Below are 19,940 nucleotides of genomic sequence, written 5' to 3'. Positions count from 1 at the left end.
ACACTTTTTACATTCTCCCCTGCAACTCGGCTGCTAGTCCTCCTTTTATGCAGAATCTTAAAGTCCTAGCTCATGTCCAAGGCACCAAAGCCAGCTAAAAAGTCAATAATCGATACCTAAAACTTGAATGGTATTACTTCTTACTGGCTATTACAGCAACTTAGAAGTTTCATCTGTGTTCTACTATGGTGCTTTTAGAGCCTCCGCATACCGCAGCACGCGACATAGCTTTGCAGACGATAAGTACAACCGTTTCCGAGAGCAAAGCGGCCAATGTGACGATCTGGCTTTAAGTCGATTCGATAACAAATGACGAAAACGGACGGATTTCTCAGGTTTTTACTTCATATGAACACTTTTTACATTCTCCCCTGCAACTCGGCTGCTAGTCCTCCTTTCATGCAGAATCTTAAGGTCCTAGCTCATGTCCAAGGCACCAAAGCCAGCTAAAAAGTCAATAATCGATACCTAAAACTTGAATGGTATTACTTCTTACTGGCTATTACAGCAACTTAGAAGTTTCATCTGTGTTCTACTATGGTGCTTTTAGAGCCTCCGCATACCGCAGCACGCGACATAGCTTTGCAGACGATAAGTACAACCGTTTCCGAGAGCAAAGCGGCCAATGTGACGATCTGGCTTTAAGTCGATTCGATAACAAATGACGAAAACGGACGGATTTCTCAGGTTTTTACTTCATATGAACACTTTTTACATTCTCCCCTGCAACTCGGCTGCTAGTCCTCCTTTCATGCAGAATCTTAAGGTCCTAGCTCATGTCCAAGGCACCAAAGCCAGCTAAAAAGTCAATAATCGATACCTAAAACTTGAATGGTATTACTTCTTACTGGCTATTACAGCAACTTAGAAGTTTCATCTGTGTTGTACTATGGTGCTTTTAGAGCCTCCGCATACCGCAGCACGCGACATAGCTTTGCAGACGATAAGTACAACCGTTTCCGAGAGCAAAGCGGCCAATGTGACGATCTGGCTTTAAGTCGATTCGATAACAAATGACGAAAACGGACGGATTTCTCAGGTTTTTACTTCATATGAACACTTTTTACATTCTCCCCTGCAAATCGGCTGCTAGTCCTCCTTTTATGCAGAATCTTAAAGTCCTAGCTCATGTCCAAGGCACCAAAGCCAGCTAAAAAGTCAATAATCGATACCTAAAACTTGAATGGTATTACTTCTTATTGGCTATTACAGCAACTTAGAAGTTTCATCTGTGTTCTACTATGTTGCTTTTAGAGCCTCCGCATACCGCAGCACGCGACATAGCTTTGCAGATGATAAGTACAACCGTTTCCGAGAGCAAAGCGGCCAATGTGACGATCTGGCTTTAAGTCGATTCGATAACAAATGACGAAAATGGATGGATTTCTAAGGTTTTTACTTCATATGAACACATTTTACATTCTCCCCTGCAACTCGGCTGCTAGTCCTCCTTTCATGCAGAATCTCAAGGTCCTAGCTCATGTCCAAGGCACCAAAGCCAGCTAAAAAGTCAATAATCGATACCTAAAACTTGAATGGTATTACTTCTTACTGGCTATTACAGCAACTTAGAAGTTTCATCTGTGTTCTACTATGGTGCTTTTAGAGCCTCCGCATACCGCAGCACGCGACATAGCTTAGCAGACGATAAGTACAACCGTTTCCGAGAGCAAAGCGGCCAATGTGACGATCTGGCTTTAAGTCGATTCGATAACAAATGACGAAAACGGACGGATTTCTCAGGTTTTTACTTCATATGAACACTTTTTACATTCTCCCCTGCAACTCGGCTGCTAGTCCTCCTTTTATGCAGAATCTTAAAGTCCTAGCTCATGTCCAAGGCACCAAAGCCAGCTAAAAAGTCAATAATCGATACCTAAAACTTGAATGGTATTACTTCTTACTGGCTATTACAGCAACTTAGAAGTTTCATCTGTGTTCTACTATGGTGCTTTTAGAGCCTCCGCATACCGCAGCACGCGACATAGCTTTGCAGACGATAAGTACAACCGTTTCCGAGAGCAAAGCGGCCAATGTGACGATCTGGCTTTAAGTCGATTCGATAACAAATGACGAAAACGGACGGATTTCTCAGGTTTTTACTTCATATGAACACTTTTTACATTCTCCCCTGCAACTCGGCTGCTAGTCCTCCTTTCATGCAGAATCTTAAGGTCCTAGCTCATGTCCAAGGCACCAAAGCCAGCTAAAAAGTCAATAATCGATACCTAAAACTTGAATGGTATTACTTCTTACTGGCTATTACAGCAACTTAGAAGTTTCATCTGTGTTCTACTATGGTGCTTTTAGAGCCTCCGCATACCGCAGCACGCGACATAGCTTTGCAGACGATAAGTACAACCGTTTCCGAGAGCAAAGCGGCCAATGTGACGATCTGGCTTTAAGTCGATTCGATAACAAATGACGAAAACGGACGGATTTCTCAGGTTTTTACTTCATATGAACACTTTTTACATTCTCCCCTGCAAATCGGCTGCTAGTCCACCTTTTATGCAGAATCTTAAAGTCCTAGCTCATGTCCAAGGCACCAAAGCCAGCTAAAAAGTCAATAATCGATACCTAAAACTTGAATGGTATTACTTCTTACTGGCTATTACAGCAACTTAGAAGTTTCATCTGTGTTCTACTATGGTGCTTTTAGAGCCTCCGCATACCGCAGCACGCGACATAGCTTTGCAGACGATAAGTACAACCGTTTCCGAGAGCAAAGCGGCCAATGTGACGATCTGGCTTTAAGTCGATTCGATAACAAATGACGAAAACGGACGGATTTCTCAGGTTTTTACTTCATATGAACACATTTTACATTCTCCCCTGCAACTCGGCTGCTAGTCCTCCTTTCATGCAGAATCTTAAGGTCCTAGCTCATGTCCAAGGCACCAAAGCCAGCTAAAAAGTCAATAATCGATACCTAAAAGTTGAATTGTACTACTTCTTACTGGCTATTACATCAACTTAGAAGGTTCATCTGTGTTCTACTATGGTGCTTTTAGTGTCTCCGCATACCGCAGCACGCGACATAGCTTTGCAGACGATAAGTACAAGTGTTTCAGAGAGAAGAGCGGCCAATGTGACGATCTGGCTTTAAGTCGATTCGATAACAAATGACGAAAACGGACCGATTTCTCAGGTTTTTACTACATATGAACACTTTTCACATTCTCCCTTGCAACTCGGCTGCTAGTCCTCCTTTCATGCAGAATCTTAAGGTCCTAGCTCATGTCCAAGGCACCAAAGCCAGCTAAAAAGTCAATAATCAATACCTAAAACTTGAATTGTACTACTTCTTACTGGCTATGACATCAACGTAGATGCTTCATCTGTGTTCTACTATGGTGCTTTTAGTGTCTCCGCATACCGCAGCACGCGACATAGCTTTGCAGACGATAAGTACAACCGTTTCAGAGAGAAGAGCGGCCAATGTGACGATCTGGCTTTAAGTCGATTCGATAACAAATGACGAAAACGGACGGATGTCTCAGGTTTTTAATACATATGAACACTTTTCACATTCTCCCGTGCAACAGGGCTGCTAGTCCTCCTTTTATGCAGAATCTTAAAGTCCTAGCTCATGTCCAAGGCACCAAAGCCAGCTAAAAAGTCAATAATCGATACCTAAAACTTGAATGGTATTACTTCTTACTGGCTATTACAGCAACTTAGAAGTTTCATCTGTGTTCTACTATGGTGCTTTTAGAGCCTCCGCATACCGCAGCACGCGACATAGCTTTGCAGACGATAAGTACAACCGTTTCCGAGAGCAGAGCGGCCAATGTGACGATCTCTCTTTAAGTCGATTCGATAACAAATGACGAAAACGGACGGATTTCTCAGGTTTTTACTTCATATGAACACTTTTTACATTCTCCCCTGCAACTCGACTGCTAGTCCTCCTTTCATGCAGAATCTCAAGGTCCTAGCTCATGTCCAAGGCACCAAAGCCAGCTAAAAAGTCAATAATCGATACCTAAAACTTGAATGGTATTACTTCTTACTGGCTATTACAGCAACTTAGAAGTTTCATCTGTGTTCTACTATTGTGCTTTTAGAGCCTCCGCATACCGCAGCACGCGACATAGCTTTGCAGACGATAAGTACAACCGTTTCCGAGAGCAAAGCGGCCAATGTGACGATCTGGCTTTAAGTCGATTCGATAACAAATGACGAAAACGGACGGATTTCTCAGGTTTTTACTTCATATGAACACTTTTTACATTCTCCCCTGCAACTCGGCTGCTAGTCCTCCTTTCATGCAGAATCTTAAGGTCCTAGCTCATGTCCAAGGCACCAAAGCCAGCTATAAAGTCAATAATCGATACCTAAAACTTGAATTGTACTACTTCTTCCTGGCTATTACATCAACTTAGAAGCTTCATCTGTGTTCTACTACGGTGCTTTTACTTTCTCCGCATACCGCAGCACGCGACATAATTTTAAAGACGATAAGTACAACCGTTTCAGAGAGAAGAGCGGCCATTGTGACGATCTGGCTTTAAGTCGATTCGATAACAAATGACGAAAACGGACGGATTTCTCAGGTTTTTACTACATATGAACACTTTTCACATTCTCCCGTGCAACTCGGCTGCTAGTCCTCCTTCATGCAAAATCTTAAGTTCCTAGCTCGTGTCCAAGGCACCAAAGAAGTGTAAAAAGTCAATAACCGATACCTAAAACTTGAATTTTACTTCTCCTTACTGGCTATTACATCAACTTAGAAGCTTCATCTGTGTTCTACTATGGTGCTTTTAGTGTCTCCGCATACCGCAGCACGCGACATAGCTTTGCAGACGATAAGTACAACCGTTTGAGAGAGAGGAGCGGCCAATGTGACGATCTGGCTTTAAGTCGATTCGATAACAAATGACGAAAACGGACGGATGTCTCAGGTTTTTACTGCATATGAACATTTTTCACATTCTCCCGTGCAACTCGGCTGCTAGTCCTCCTTCCATGCAGAATCTTAAGGTCCTAGCTCATGTCCAAGGCACCAAAGCTAGCAAAAAAGTCAATATTCGATACCTAAAACTTGAATTGTACTACTTCTTACTGGCTATTACATCAACTTAGAAGCTTCATCTGTGTTCTACTATGGTGCTTTTAGTGCCTCCGCATACCGCAGCACGCGACATAGCTTTGCAGATGATAAGTACAACCGTTTCAGAGAGAAGAGCGGCCAATGTGACGATCTGGCTTTAAGTCGATTCGATAACAAATGACGAAAACGGACGGATGTCTCAGGTTTTTACTACAAATGAACACTTTTCACATTCTCCCGTGCATCTCGGCTGATAGTCCTCCTTCATGCAAAATCTTAATTTCCTAGAACGTGTCCAATGCACCAAAGAAGGGTAAAAAGTCATTAACTGATACTTAAACTTTAATTGTACTACTTCTTACTGGCTATTACATCAACTTAGAAGCTTCATCTGTGTTCTACTATGGTGCTTTTAGTGTCTCCGCATATCGCAGCTCGCGACATAGCTTTGTAGAGGATAAGTACAACCGTTTCAGAGAGAAGAGCGGCCAATGTGACGATCTTGCTTTAAGTAGATTCGATAACAAATGACGAAAACGGACGGATTTCTCAGGTTTTTACTACATATGAACACTTTTCACATTCTCCCGTGCAACTCGGCTACTAGTCCTCCTTGCATGCAGAATCATAAGGTCCTAGCTCATGTCCAAGGCACCAAAACTAGCTAAATGTCAATAATCGATACCTAAAACTTGAATTCTACTACTTCTTACTGGCTATTACATCAACTTAGACGCTTCATCTGGGTTCTACTATGGTGCTTTTAGTGTGTCCGCATACCGCAGCACGCGACATAGCTTTGCAGACGATAAGTACAACTTTTTCAGAGAGAAGAGCGGCCAATGTGACGATCTGGCTTTAAGTCGATTCGATAACAAATGACGAAAATGGACGGATATCTCAGGTTTTTACTACATATGAACACTTTTCACATTCTCCCGTGCAACTCGGCTGCTAGCCCTCCTTTCATGCAGAATATTAAGGTCCTAGCTCATGTCAAAGGCACCAAAGCCAGCTAAAAATTCAATATTCAATACCTAAAACTTGAATTGTACTACTTCTTACTGGCTATTACATCAACTTAGAAGCTTGATCTGTGTTCTACTATGGTGCTTTTAGTGTCGCAGCATACCGCAGCACGCGACATAGCTTTGCAGACGATAAGTACAACCGTTTCAGAGAGAAAAGCGGCCAATGTGACGATCTGGCTTTAAGTCGATTCGATAACAAATGAAGAAAACGGACGGATTTCTCAGGTTTTTACTACATATGAACACTTTTCACATTCTTCCGTGCAACTCGGCTGCTAGTCCTCCTTTCATGCAGAATCATAAGGTCCTAGCTCATGTCCAAGGCACCAAAGCTGGCTAAAAAGTCAATAATCGATACCTAAAACTTGAATTGTACTACTTCTTACTGGCTATTACATCAACTTAGAAGCTTCATCTGTCTTCTACTATGGTGCTTTTAGTGTCTCCGCATACCGCAGCACGCGACATAGCTTTGCAATCGATAAGTACAACCGTTTCAGAGAGAAGAGCGGCTAATTTGACGATCTGGCTTTAAGTCGATTCGATAACAAATGACGAAAACGGACGGATTTCTCGGGTTTTTACTACATATGAACACTTTTCACATTCTCCCATGCAAATCGGCTGCTAGTCCTCCTTTCATACAGAATGTTAAGGTCCTAACTTTTGTCCAAGGCACCAAAGCCAGCTAAAAAGTAAATAACCGACACCTAAAACTTGAATTGTACTACTTCTTCCTGGCTATTACGTCAACTTAGAAGCTTCATCTGTGTACTACTATGGTGCTTTTAGTGTCGCCGCATACCGCGGCACGCGACATAGCTTTGCAGACGATAAGTACAACCGTTTCAGAGAGAAGAGCGGCCAATGTGACGATCTGGCTTTAAGTCCATTCGATAACAAATGACGAAAACGGACGAATGTCTTAGGTTTTTACAACATATGAAAACTTTTCACATTCTCCCGTGCAACTCGGCTGCTAGTCCTCCTTTCATGCAGAATCTTAAGGTCCTAGCTCATGTCCAAGGCACCAAAGCCAGCTAAAAAGTCAATAATCGATACCTAAATCTTGAATTGTACTACTTCTTACTGGCTATTACATCAACTTAGAAGTTTCATCTGTGTTCTACTATGGTGCTTTTCCTGTTTCCGCCTACGGCAACACGCGACATAGCTTTGCAGACGATAAGTACAACCGTTTCAGAGAGAAGAGCGGCCAATGTGACGATCTGGCTTTAAGTCGATTCGATAACAAATGACGAAAACGGACCGATTTCTCAGGTTTTTACTACATATGAACACTTTTCACATTCTCCCGTGCAACTCGGTTGCGAGTCCTCCTTTATTGCAGAATCTTAAGGTCCTAGCTCATGTCCAAGGCACCAAAGCCAGCTAAAAAGTCAACAACCGATACCTAAAACTTGAATTGTACTACTTCTTACTGGCTATTGCATCATCTTAGAAGCTTCATCTGTGTTCTACTATGGTGCTTCTAGTGTCTCCGAATACCGCAGTACGCGACATAGCTTTGCAGACGATAAGTACAACCGTTTCAGAGAGAAGAGCGGCCAATGTGACGAACTGGCTTTAAGTAGATTCGATAATAAATGACGAAAGCGGACGGATTTCTCAGGTTTTTACTACATATGAACACTTTTCACATTCTCCCGTGCAACTCGGCTGCTAGTCCTCCTTTCATGCAGAATCTTAAGGTCCCAGCTCATGTCCAAGGCACAAAAACAGCTAAAAGGTCAATATTCAATACCTAATACTTGTATTGTCCTACTTCTTACTGGCTATTACATCAACTTAGAAGCTTGATCTGTGTTCTACTATAGTGCTTTTAGTGTCTCAGCATACCGCAGCACGCGACATAGCTTTGGAGAAGATAAGTACAACCGTTTCAGAGAGAAAAGCGGCCAATGTGTCGATCTGGCTTTAAGTCGATTCGATAACAAATGACGAAAACGGACGGATTTCTCAGGTTTTTACTACATATGAACACTTTTCACATACTCCCGTGCAACTGAGCTGCTAGTCCTCCTTTCATGCAGAATCATAAGGTCCTAGCTCATGTCCAAGGCACCAAAGCCAGCTAAAAAGTCAATAATCGATACCTAAAACGCGAATTGTACTACTTCTTACTGGATATTGCATCAACTTAGAAGCTTCATCTGTGTTCTACTGTGGTGATTTTAGTGTCTCCGCATACCGCAGCACGTGACATAGCTTTGCAGACGATAAGTACAACCGTTTCAGAGAGAAGAGCGGCCAATGTGACGATCTGGCTTTAAGTCGATTCGATAACAAATGACGAAAACGGACGGATTTCTCAGGTTTTTACTACATATGAACACTTTTCACATTCTCCCGTGCAACTCGGCTGCTAGTCCTCCTTCATGCAAAATCTTAAGTTCCTAGCTCGTGTCCAAGGCACCAAAGAAGTGTAAAAAGTCAATAACCGATACCTAAAACTTGATTTTTACTTCTTCTTACTGGCTATTACATCAACTTAGAAGCTTCATCTGTGTTCTACTATGGTGCTTTTAGTGTCTCCGCATACCGCAGCACGCGACATAGCTTTGCAGACGATAAGTACAACCGTTTCAGAGAGAAGAGCGGCCAATGTGACGATCTAGCTTTAAGTAGATTCGATAACAAATGACGAAAACGGACGGATTTTTCAGGTTTTTACTACATATGAACACTTTTCACATTCTCCCGTGCAACTCGGCTGCTAGTCCTCCTTTCATGCAGAATCATAAGGTCCTAGCTCATGTCCAAGGCACCAAAGCTAGCTAAAAAGTCAATAATCGATAACTAAAACTTGAATTGTACTACTTCGTACTGGCTATTACATCAACTTAGAAGCTTCATCTGTGTTCTACTATGGTGCTTTTAGTGTCTCCGCATACCGCAGCACGCGACATAGCTTTGCAATCGACAAGTACAACCGTTTCAGAGAGAAGAGCGGCTAATTTGACGATCTGGCTTTAAGTCGATTCGATAACAAATGACGAAAACGGACGGATTTCTCGGGTTTTTACTACATATTAACACTTTTCACATTCTCCCATGCAAATCGGCTGCTAGTATTCCTTTCATACAGAATGTTAAGGTCCTAGCTTTTGTCCAAGGCACCAAAGCCAGCTAAAAAGTCAATAATCGATACCTAAAACTTGAATTGTACTACTTCTTCCTGGCTATTACATCAACTTAGAAGCCTCATCTGTGTTCTACTATGCTGCTTGTAGTGTCTCAGCATACCGCAGCATGCGACATAGCTTTGCAGACGATAAGTACAAGCGTTTCAGAGAGAAGAGCGGCCAATGTGACGATCTGGCTTTAAGTCGATTCGATAACAAATAACGAAAACGGACGAATTTCTCAGGTTTTTACTACATATGAACACTTTTCACATTCTCCCGTGCTACTCGGCTGCTAGTCCTCCTTTCATGCAGATTCTTAAGGTCCTAGCTCATGTCCAAGGTACCAAAGCCAGCTAAAAAGTCAATAATGGATACCTAAAACTTGAATCATACTACTTCTTACTGGCTATTACATCAACTTAGAAGCTTCATCTGTGTTCTACTATGGTGCTTTTAGTGTCTCCGCATACCGCAGCACGCGACATAGCTTTGCAGACGATAAGTACAACCGTTTCAGAGAGAAGAGCGGCCAATGTGACGATCTGGCTTTAAGTCGATTCGATAACAAATGACGAAAACGGACGGATTTCTCAGGTTTTTACTACATATGAACACTTTTCACATTTTCCCGTGCAACTCGGCTGGTAGTAATCCTTTCATGCAGAATGTTAAGGTCCTAGCTCATGTCCAAGGCACCAAAGCCAGCTAAAAAGTCAATAATCGATACCAAAAACTTGAATTGTACTACTTCTTACTGGCTATTACATCAACTTAGAAGCTTCATCTGTGTTCTACTATGGTGCTTTTAGTGTCTCAGCATACCGCAGCACGCGACATAGCTTTGCAGACGATAAGTACAAGTGTTTCAGAGAGAAGAGCGGCCAATGTGACGATCTGGCTTTAAGTCGATTCGATAACAAATGACGAAATCGGACGGATTTCTCAGGTTTTTACTACATATGAACACTTTTCACATTCTCCCGTGCAACTCGGCTGATAGTCCTCCTTCATGCAAAATCTTAATTTCCTAGCTCGTGTCCAAGGTACCAAAGAAGGGTAAATGTCATTAACCGATACCTAAAACTTTAATTGTACTACTTCTTACTGGCTATTACATCAACTTAGAAGCTTCATCTGTGTTCTACTATGGTGCTTTTCCTGTTTCCGCCTACGGCAACACGCGACATAGCTTTGCAGACGATAAGTACAACCGTTTCCGAGAGCAGAGCGGCCAATGTGACGATCTGGCTTTAAGTCGATTCGATAACAAATGACGAAAACGGAGTAATTTCTCAGGTTTTTACTACATATGAACACTTTTCACATTCTCCCGTGCTACTCGGCTGCTAGTCCTCCTTTCACGCTGAATCTTAAGGTCCTAGCTCATGTCCAAGGCACCAAAGCTAGCTAAAAAGTCAATAATCGATACCTAAAACTTGAATTGTATTACTTCTTACTGGCTATTACATCAACTTAGAAGCTTCATCTGTGTTCTACTATGCTGCTTGTAGTGTCTCAGCAGACCGCAGCATGCGACATAGCTTTGCAGACGATAAGTACAACCGTTTCAGCGAGAAGAGCGACCAATGTGACGATCTGGCTTTAAGTCGATTCGATAACAAATGACGAAAACGGACGGATTTCTCAGGTATTTTTTTACTTATGAACACTTTTCACATTCTCCCGTGCAACTCGGCTGCTAGTCCTCCTTACATGCAGAATCTTAAGGTCCTAGCTCATGTCGAAGGCACCAAAGCCAGCTAAAAAGTCAATAATCGATACCTAAAACTTGAATTGGATTACTTCTTACTGGATATTACATCAACTTAGATGCTTCATCTGTGTTCTACTATGGTAATTTTAGTGTGTCCACATACCGCAGCACGCGACATAGCTTTGCAGACGATTAGTACAACCGTTTCAGAGAGAAGAGCGGCCAATGTGACGATCTGGCTTTAAGTCGATTCGATAACAAATGACGAAAACGGATGGATGTCTAAGGTTTTTACTACATATGAACACTTTTCACATTCTCCCGTGCAACTCGGATGCTAGTCCTCCTTTCATGCAGAATCTTAAGGTCCTAGCTGATGTCCAAGGCACCAAAGAAGGGTAAAAAGTCAATAACCGATACCTAAAACTTGAATTGTACTACTTCTTACTGGCTATTACATCAACTTAGAAGCTTCATCTGTGTTCTACCATGGTGCTTTTCTGTTTCCGCCTACGGCAAAACGCGACATTGCTTTGCAGACGATAAGTGCAACCGTTTCCGAGAGCAGAGCGGCCAATGTGACGATCTGGCTTTAAGTCGAATCGATAACAAATGACGAAAACGGACGGATTAGTCAGGTTTTTACTTCATATGAACACTTTTTACATTCTCCCCTGCAACTCGGCTGCTAGTCCTCCTTTCATGCAGAATCTTAAGGTCCTATCTCATGTCCAAGGCACCAAAGCCAGCTAAAAAGTCAATAATCGATACCTAAAACTTGAATTGTACTACTTCTTACTGGCTATTACATCAACTTAGATGCTTCATCTGTGTTTTACTATGCTGCTTGTAGTGTCTCAGCATACCGCAGCATGCGACATAGCTTTGCAGACGATAAGTACAAGCGTTTCAGGGAGAAGAGCGGCCAATGTGACGATCTGGCTTTAAGTCGATTCGATAACAAATGAAGAAAACGGACGAATTTCTCAGGTTTTTACTACATATGATCACTTTTCACATTCTCCCGTGCTACTCGGCTGCTAGTCCTCCTTTCATGCAGAATCTTAAGGTCCTAGCTCATGTTCAAGGCACCAAAGCTAGCTAAAAAGTCAATAATCGATACCTAAAACTTGAATTGTACTAATTCTTACTGGCTATTACATCAACTTAGAAGCTTCATCTGTGTTCTACTATGCTGCCTGTAGTGTCTCAGCATACCGCAGCATGCGACATAGCTTTGCAGACGATAAGTACAAGCGTTTCAGAGAGAAGAGCGGCCAATAAGACGATGTGGCTTTAAGTCGATTCGATAACAAATGACGAAAACGGACGAATTTCCCAGGTTTTTACAACATATGAACACTTTTCACACTCTCCCGTGCTACTCGGCTGCTAGTCCTCCTTTCATGCAGAATCTTAAGGTCCTAGCTCATGTCCAAGGCACCAAAGCTAGCTAAAAAGTCAATAATCGATACCTAAAACTTGAATTGTACTACTTCTTACTGGCTATTACATCAACTTAGAAGCTTCATCTGTGTTTTACTATGCTGCTTGTAGTGTCTCAGCATACCGCAGCATGCGACATAGCTTTGCAGACGATAAGTACAAGCGTTTCAGAGAGAAGAGCGGCCAATGTGACGATCTGGCTTTAAGTCGATTCGATAACAAATGACGAAAACGGACGAATTTCTCAGGTTTTTACTACATATGATCACTTTTCACATTCTCCCGTGCTACTCGGCTGCCAGTCCTCCTTTCATGCAGAATCTTAAGGTCCTAGCTCATGTCCAAGGCACCAAAGCTAGCTAAAAAGTCAATAATCGATACCTAAAACTTGAATTGTACTACTTCTTACTGGCTATTACATCAACTTAGAAGCTTCATCTGTGTTCTACTATGCTGCTTGTAGCATCTCAGCATACCGCAGCATGCGACATAGCTTTGCAGACGATAAGTACAAGCGTTTCAGAGAGAAGAGCGGCCAATAAGACGATGTGGCTTTAAGTCGATTCGATAACAAATAACGAAAACGGACGAATTTCCCAGGTTTTTACTACATATGAACACTTTTCACATTCTCCCGTGCTACTCGGCAGCTAGTCCTCCTTTCATGCAGAATCTTAAGGTCCTAGCTCATGTCCAAGGCACCAAAGCTAGCTAAAAAGTCAATAATCGATACCTAAAACTTGAATTGTACTACTTCTTACTGGCTATTACATCAACTTAGTAGCTCCATCTGTGTTCTACTATGGTGATTTTAGTGTCTCCGCATACCGCAGCACGCGACATAGCTTTGTAGACGATAAGTACAACCGTTTCAGAGAGAAGAGCGGCCAATGTGACGATCTGGCTTTAAGTCGATTCGTTAACAAATGACGAAAACGGACGAATTTCTCAGGTTTTTACTACATATGAACACTCTTCACATTCTCCCGTGCTACTCTGCTGCTAGTCCTCCTTTCATGCAGAATCTTAAGGTCCTAGCTCATGTCCAAGGCACCAAAGCCAGCTAAAAAGTCAATAATCGATACCTAAAACTTGAATTGGACTACTTCTTACTCGCTATTACATCAACTTAGAAGCTTCATCTGTGTTCTACTATGGGGCTTTTCCCGTTTCCGCCTACGGCAACACGCGACATAGCTTTGCAGACGATAAGTACAACCGTTTCCGAGAGCAGAGCGGCCAATGTGACGATCTGGCTTTAAGTTGATTCGATAACAAATGACGAAAACGGACAGATTTCTCAGGTTTTTACTACATATGAACACTTTTCACATTTTCCCCTGCAACCCGGCTGCTACTCCTCCTTTCATGCAGAATCTTAAGGTCCTAGCTGATGTCCAAGGCACCAAAGAAGGGTAAAAAGTCAATAACCGATACCTAAAACTTGAGTTTTACTACTTCTTACTGGCTATTACATCAACTTAGAAGCTTCATCTGTGTTCTACTATGGTGCTTTTACTGTCTCCGCATACCGCAGCACGCGACATAGTTTTGCAATCGATAAGTACAACCGTTTCAGAGAGAAGAGCGGCCAATGTGACGATCTGGCTTTAAGTCGATTCGATAACAAATCACGAATACGGACGGATTTCTCGGGTTTTTACTACATGTGAAGACTTTTCACTTTCTCCCGTGCAAATCGGCTGCTAGTCCTCCTTTCATGCAGAATCTTAAGGTTCTAGCTCATGTCCAAGGCACCAAAGCCAGCTAAAAAGTCAATAATCGATACCTAAAACTTGAATTGTACTACTTCTTCCTTTGTGTTAAAATTAACTTAGAAGCTTCATCTGTGTTCTACTATGGTGCTTTTAGTGTCTCCGCATACCGCAGCACGCGACATAGCTTTGCAGACGATAAGTACAACCGTTTCTGAGAGCAGAGCGGCCAATGTGACGATCTGGCTTTAAGTCGATTCGATAACAAATGACGAAAACGGACGGATTACTCAGGTCTTTACTTCATATGAACACTTTTTACATTCTCGCCTGCAACTCGGCTGCTAGTCCTCCTTTCATGCAGAATCTTAAGGTCCTAGCTCATGTCCAAGGCACCAAAGCCAGCTAAAAAGTCAATAATCGATACCTAAAACTTGAATTGTACTACTTCTTACTGGCTATTACATCAAGTTAGAAACTTCATCTGTGTTCTACTATGCTGCTTTTAGTGTCTAAGCATACCGCAGCATGCGACATAGCTTTGCCGACGATAAGTACAAGCGTTTCAGAGAGAAGAGCGGCCAATGTGACGATCTGGCTTTAAGTCGATTCGAAAACAAATGACGAAAACGGACGAATTTCTCAGGTTTTTACAACTTATGAACACTTTTCACATTCTCCCGTGCAACTCGGCTTCTAGTCCTCTTTTCATGCAGAATCTTAAGGTCCTAGCTCATGTCCAAGGCACCAAAGCTATCTAAAAAGTCAATAATCGATACCTAAAACTTGAATTGTACTACTTCTTACTGGCTATTACATCTACTTAGAAGCTTCATCTGAGTTCTACTATGGTGCTTTTAGTGCCTCCGCATACCGCAGCACGCGACATAGCTTTGCAGACGATAAGTACAAGCGTTTCAGAGAGAAGAGCGGCCAATGTGACGATATGGCTTTAAGTCGATTCGATAACAGAAGACGAAAACGGACGGATGTCTCAGGTTTTTACTACATATGAACACTTTTCACATTCTCCCGTGCAACTCGGCTGATAGTCCTCCTTCATGCAAAATCTTAGTTTCCTAGAACGTGTCCAAGGCACCAAAGAAGGGTAAAAAGTCATTAACTGATACCTAAAACTTGAATTGTACTACTTCTTACTGGCTATTACATCAACATAGAAGCTTCATCTGTGTTCTACTATGGTGCTTTTAGTGTCTCAGCATACCGCAGCACGCGACATAGCTTTGCAATCGATAAGTACAACCGTTTCAGAGAGAAGAGCGGCAAATTTGACGATCTGGCTTTAAGTCGATTCGATAACAAATGACAAACGGACGGATTTCTCGGGTTTTTACTACATATGAACACTTTTCACATTCTCCCATGCAAATCGGCTGCTAGTCCTCCTTTCATACAGAATGTTAAGGTCCTAGCTTTTGTCCAAGGCACCAAAGCCAGCTAAAAAGTCAATAACCGACACCTAAAACTTGAATTGTACTACTTCTTCCTGGCTATTACGTCAACTTAGAAGCTTCATCTGTGTTCTACTATGGTGCTTTTAGTGTTTCCGCATACCGCAGCACGCGACATAGCTTTGCAGACGATAAGTACAACCGTTTCAGAGAGAAGAGCGGCCAACGTGACGATCTGGCTTTAAGTCGATTCGATAACAAATGACGAAAACGGACGAATTTCTTAGGTTTTTACTACATATGAAAACTTTTCCCATTCTCCCGTGCAACTCGGCTGCTAGTCCTCCTTTCATGCAGATTCTTAAGGTCCTAGCTCATGTCCAAGGCACCAAAGCCAACTAAAAAGTCAATAATCGATACCTAAATCTTGAATTGGACTACTTCTTACTGGCTATTACATCAACTTAGAAGTTTCATCTGTTTTCTACTATGGTGCTTTTCCTGTTTCCGCTTACGGCAACACGCGACATAACTTTGCAGACGATAAGTACAACCGTTTCAGAGAGAAGAGCGGCCAATGTGACGATCTGGCTTTAAGTCGATTCGATAACAAATGACGAAAACGGACCGATTTCTCAGGTTTTTACTACATATGAAAACTTTTCACATTCTCCCGTGCAACTCGGCTGCTAGTCCTCCTTTATTGCAGAATCTTAAGGTCCTAGCTCATGTCCAAGGCACCAAAGTTAGCTAAAAAGTCAACAACCGATACCTAAAACTTGAATTGTACTACTTCTTACTGGCTATTACATCATCTTAGAAGCTTCATCTGTGTTCTACTATGGTGCTTTTAGCGTCTCCGAATACCGCAGTACGCGACATAGCTTTGCAGACGATAAGTACAACCGTTTCAGAGAGAAGAGCGGCCAATGTGACGATCTGGCTTTAAGTAGATTCGATAATAAATGACGAAAACGGACGGATTTCTCAGGTTTTTACTACATATGAACACTTTTCACATTCTCCCGTGCAACTCGGCTGCTAGTCCTCATTTCATGCAGAATCTTAAGGTCCCAGCTCATGTCCAAGGCACAAAAGCCAGCTAAAAGGTCAATATTCAATACCTAATACTTGTATTGTACTACTTCTTACTGGCTATTACATCAACTTAGAAGCTTGATCTGTGTTCTACTATAGTGCTTTTAGTGTCTCAGCATACCGCAGCACGCGACATAGCTTTGCAGACGATAAGTACAACCGTTTCAGAGAGAAAAGCGGCCAATGTGTCGATCTGGCTTTAAGTCGATTCGATAACAAATGACGAAAACGGACGGATTTCTCAGGTTTTTACTACATATGAACACTTTTCACATTCTCCCGTGCAACTCGGCTGCTAGTCCTCCTTCATGCAAAATCTTAAGTTCCTAGCTCGTGTCCAAGGCACCAAAGAAGTGTAAAAAGTCAATAACCGATACCTAAAACGCGAATTGTACTACTTCTTACTGGATATTGCATCAACTTAGAAGCTTCATCTGTGTTCTACTGTGGTGATTTTAGTGTCTCCGCATACCGCAGCACGTGACATAGCTTTGCAGACGATAAGTACAACCGTTTCAGAGAGAAGAGCGGCCAATGTGACGATCTGGCTTTAAGTCGATTCGATAACAAATGACGAAAACGGACGGATTTCTCAGGTTTTTACTACATATGAACACTTTTCACATTCTCCCGTGCAACTCGGCTGCTAGTCCTCCTTCATGCAAAATCTTAAGTTCCTAGCTCGTGTCCAAGGCACCAAAGAAGTGTAAAAAGTCAATAACCGATACCTTAAACTTGAATTTTACTTCTTCTTAGTGGCTATTACATCAACTTAGAAGCTTCATCTGTGTTCTACTATGGTGCTTTTAGTGTGTCCGCATACCGCAGCACGCGACATAGCTTTGCAGACGATAAGTACAACCGTTTCAGAGTGAAGAGCGGCCAATGTGACGACCTGGCTTTAAGTCGATTCGATAACAAATGACGAAAACGGACGGATGTCTCAGGTTTTTACTGCATATGAACACTTTTCACATTCTCCCGTGCAATTCGGCTGCTAGTCCTCCTTTCATGCAGAATCTTAAGGTCCTAGCTCATGTCCAAGGCACCAAAGCTAGCTAAAAAGTCAATAATCGATACCTAAAACTTGAATTGTACTACTTCTTACTGGCTATTACAACAACTTAGAAGCTTCATCTGTGTTCTACTATGGTGATTTTAGTGTCTCCGCATACCGCAGCACGCGACATATCTTTGTAGACGATAAGTACAACCGTGTCAGAGAGAAGAGCGACCAATGTGACGATCTGGCTTTAAGTCGATTCGATAACAAATGACGAAAACGGACGGATTTCTCAGGTATTTTTGTACATATGAACACTTTTCACATTCTAATGGGCAACTCGGCTGCTAGTCCTCCTTTCATCTAGAATCTTAACGTCCTAGCTCATTTCCAAGGCACCAGAGCCAACTAAAAAGTCAATAATCGATACCTAAAACTTGAATTCTACTACTTCTTACTGGCTATTACATCAACTTAGAAGCTTCATGTGTGTTCTACTATGGTGCTTTTAGTGTCTCAGCATACCGCAGCACGCGACATAGCTTTGCAGACGATAAGTACAACCGTTTCAGAGAGAAGAGCGGCCAATGTGATGATCTGGCTTTAAGTCGATTAAGTAGACGATAAGTACAACCGTGTCAGAGAGAAGAGCGACCAATGTGACGATCTGGCTTTAAGTCGATTCGATAACAAATGACGAAAACGGACGGATTTCTCAGGTTTTTACTACATATGAACACTTTTCACATTCTCCCGTGCAACTCGGCTGCTAGTCCTCCTTCATGCAAAATCTTAAGTTCCTAGCTCGTGTCCAAGGCACCAAAGAAGTGTAAAAAGTCAATAACCGATACCTTAAACTTGAATTTTACTTCTTCTTACTGGCTATTACATCAACTTAGAAGCTTCATCTGTGTTCTACTATGGTGCTTTTAGTGTGTCCGCATACCGCAGCACGCGACATAGCTTTGCAGACGATAAGTACAACCGTTTCAGAGAGAAGAGCGGCCAATGTGACGATCTAGCTTTAAGTCGATTCGATAACAAATGACGAAATCGGACGGATTTCTCAGGTTTTTACTACATATGAACACTTTTCACATTCTCCCGTGCAACTCGGCTGATAGTCCTCCTTCATGCAAAATCTTAATTTCCTAGCTCGTGTCCAAGGCACCAAAGAAGGGTAAAAAGTCATTAACTGATACCTAAAACTTTAATTGTACTACTTCTTACTGGCTATTACATCAACTTAGAAGCTTCATCTGTGTTCTACTATGGTGCTTTTAGTGTCGCAGCATACCGCAGCACGCGACATAGCTTTGCAGACGATAAGTACAACCGTTTCAGAGAGAAGAGCGGCCAGTTTGACGATCTGGCTTTAAGTCGATTCGATAACAAATGACGAAAACGGACAAATGTCTCAGGTTTTTACTACATATGAATACTTTTCACATTCTCCCGTGCAACTCGGCTGCTAGTCCTCCTTTAATGCAGAAACCTAAGGCCCTGTCTCATGTCCAAGGCACCAAAACCAGCTAAAAAGTCAATAATCGATACCTAAAACTTGAATTGGACTACTTCTTACTGGGTATTACATCAACTTAGAAGCTTCATCTGTCTTCTACTATGGTGCTTTTACTGTCTCCGCATACCGCAGCACGCGACATAGCTTTGTAGACGATAAGTACAACCGTTTCAGAGAGAAGAGCGGCCAATGTGACGATCTTGCTTTAAGTAGATTCGATAACAAATGACGAAAACGGACGGATTTCTCAGGTTTTTACTACATATGAACACTTTTCACATTCTCCCGTGCAACTCGGCTGATAGTCCTCCTTCATGCAAAATCTTAATTTCCTAGCTCGTGTCCAAGGCACCAAAGAAGGGTAACAAGTCATAAACTGATACCTAAAACTTTAATTGTACTGCTTCGTACTGGCTATTACATCAACTTAGAAGCTTCATCTGTGTTCTACTATGGTGCTTTTAGTGTCTCCGCATACCGCAGCACGCGACATAGCTTTGCAATCGATAAGTACAACCGTTTCAGAGAGAAGAGCGGCTAATTTGACGATCTAACTTTAAGTCGATTCGATAACAAATGACGAAACCGGACGGATTTCTCGGGTTTTTACTACATATTAACACTTTTCACATTCTCCCATGCAAATCGGCTGCTAGTCCTCCTTTATTGGAGAATCTTAAGGTCCTAGCTCATGTCCAAGGCACCAAAGCCAGCTAAAAACTCAATAATCGATACCTAAAACTTGAATTGTACTACTTCTTACTGGCTATTACATCAACTTAGAAGCTTCA

This window comes from Schistocerca gregaria, chromosome 6 (genome assembly GCF_023897955.1).
Source record: "Schistocerca gregaria isolate iqSchGreg1 chromosome 6, iqSchGreg1.2, whole genome shotgun sequence".
Lineage (NCBI taxonomy): Eukaryota > Metazoa > Arthropoda > Insecta > Orthoptera > Acrididae > Schistocerca > Schistocerca gregaria.
The sequence above is the reverse complement of the archived record's forward strand: the minus strand, read 5'-3'. Positions refer to the sequence as shown.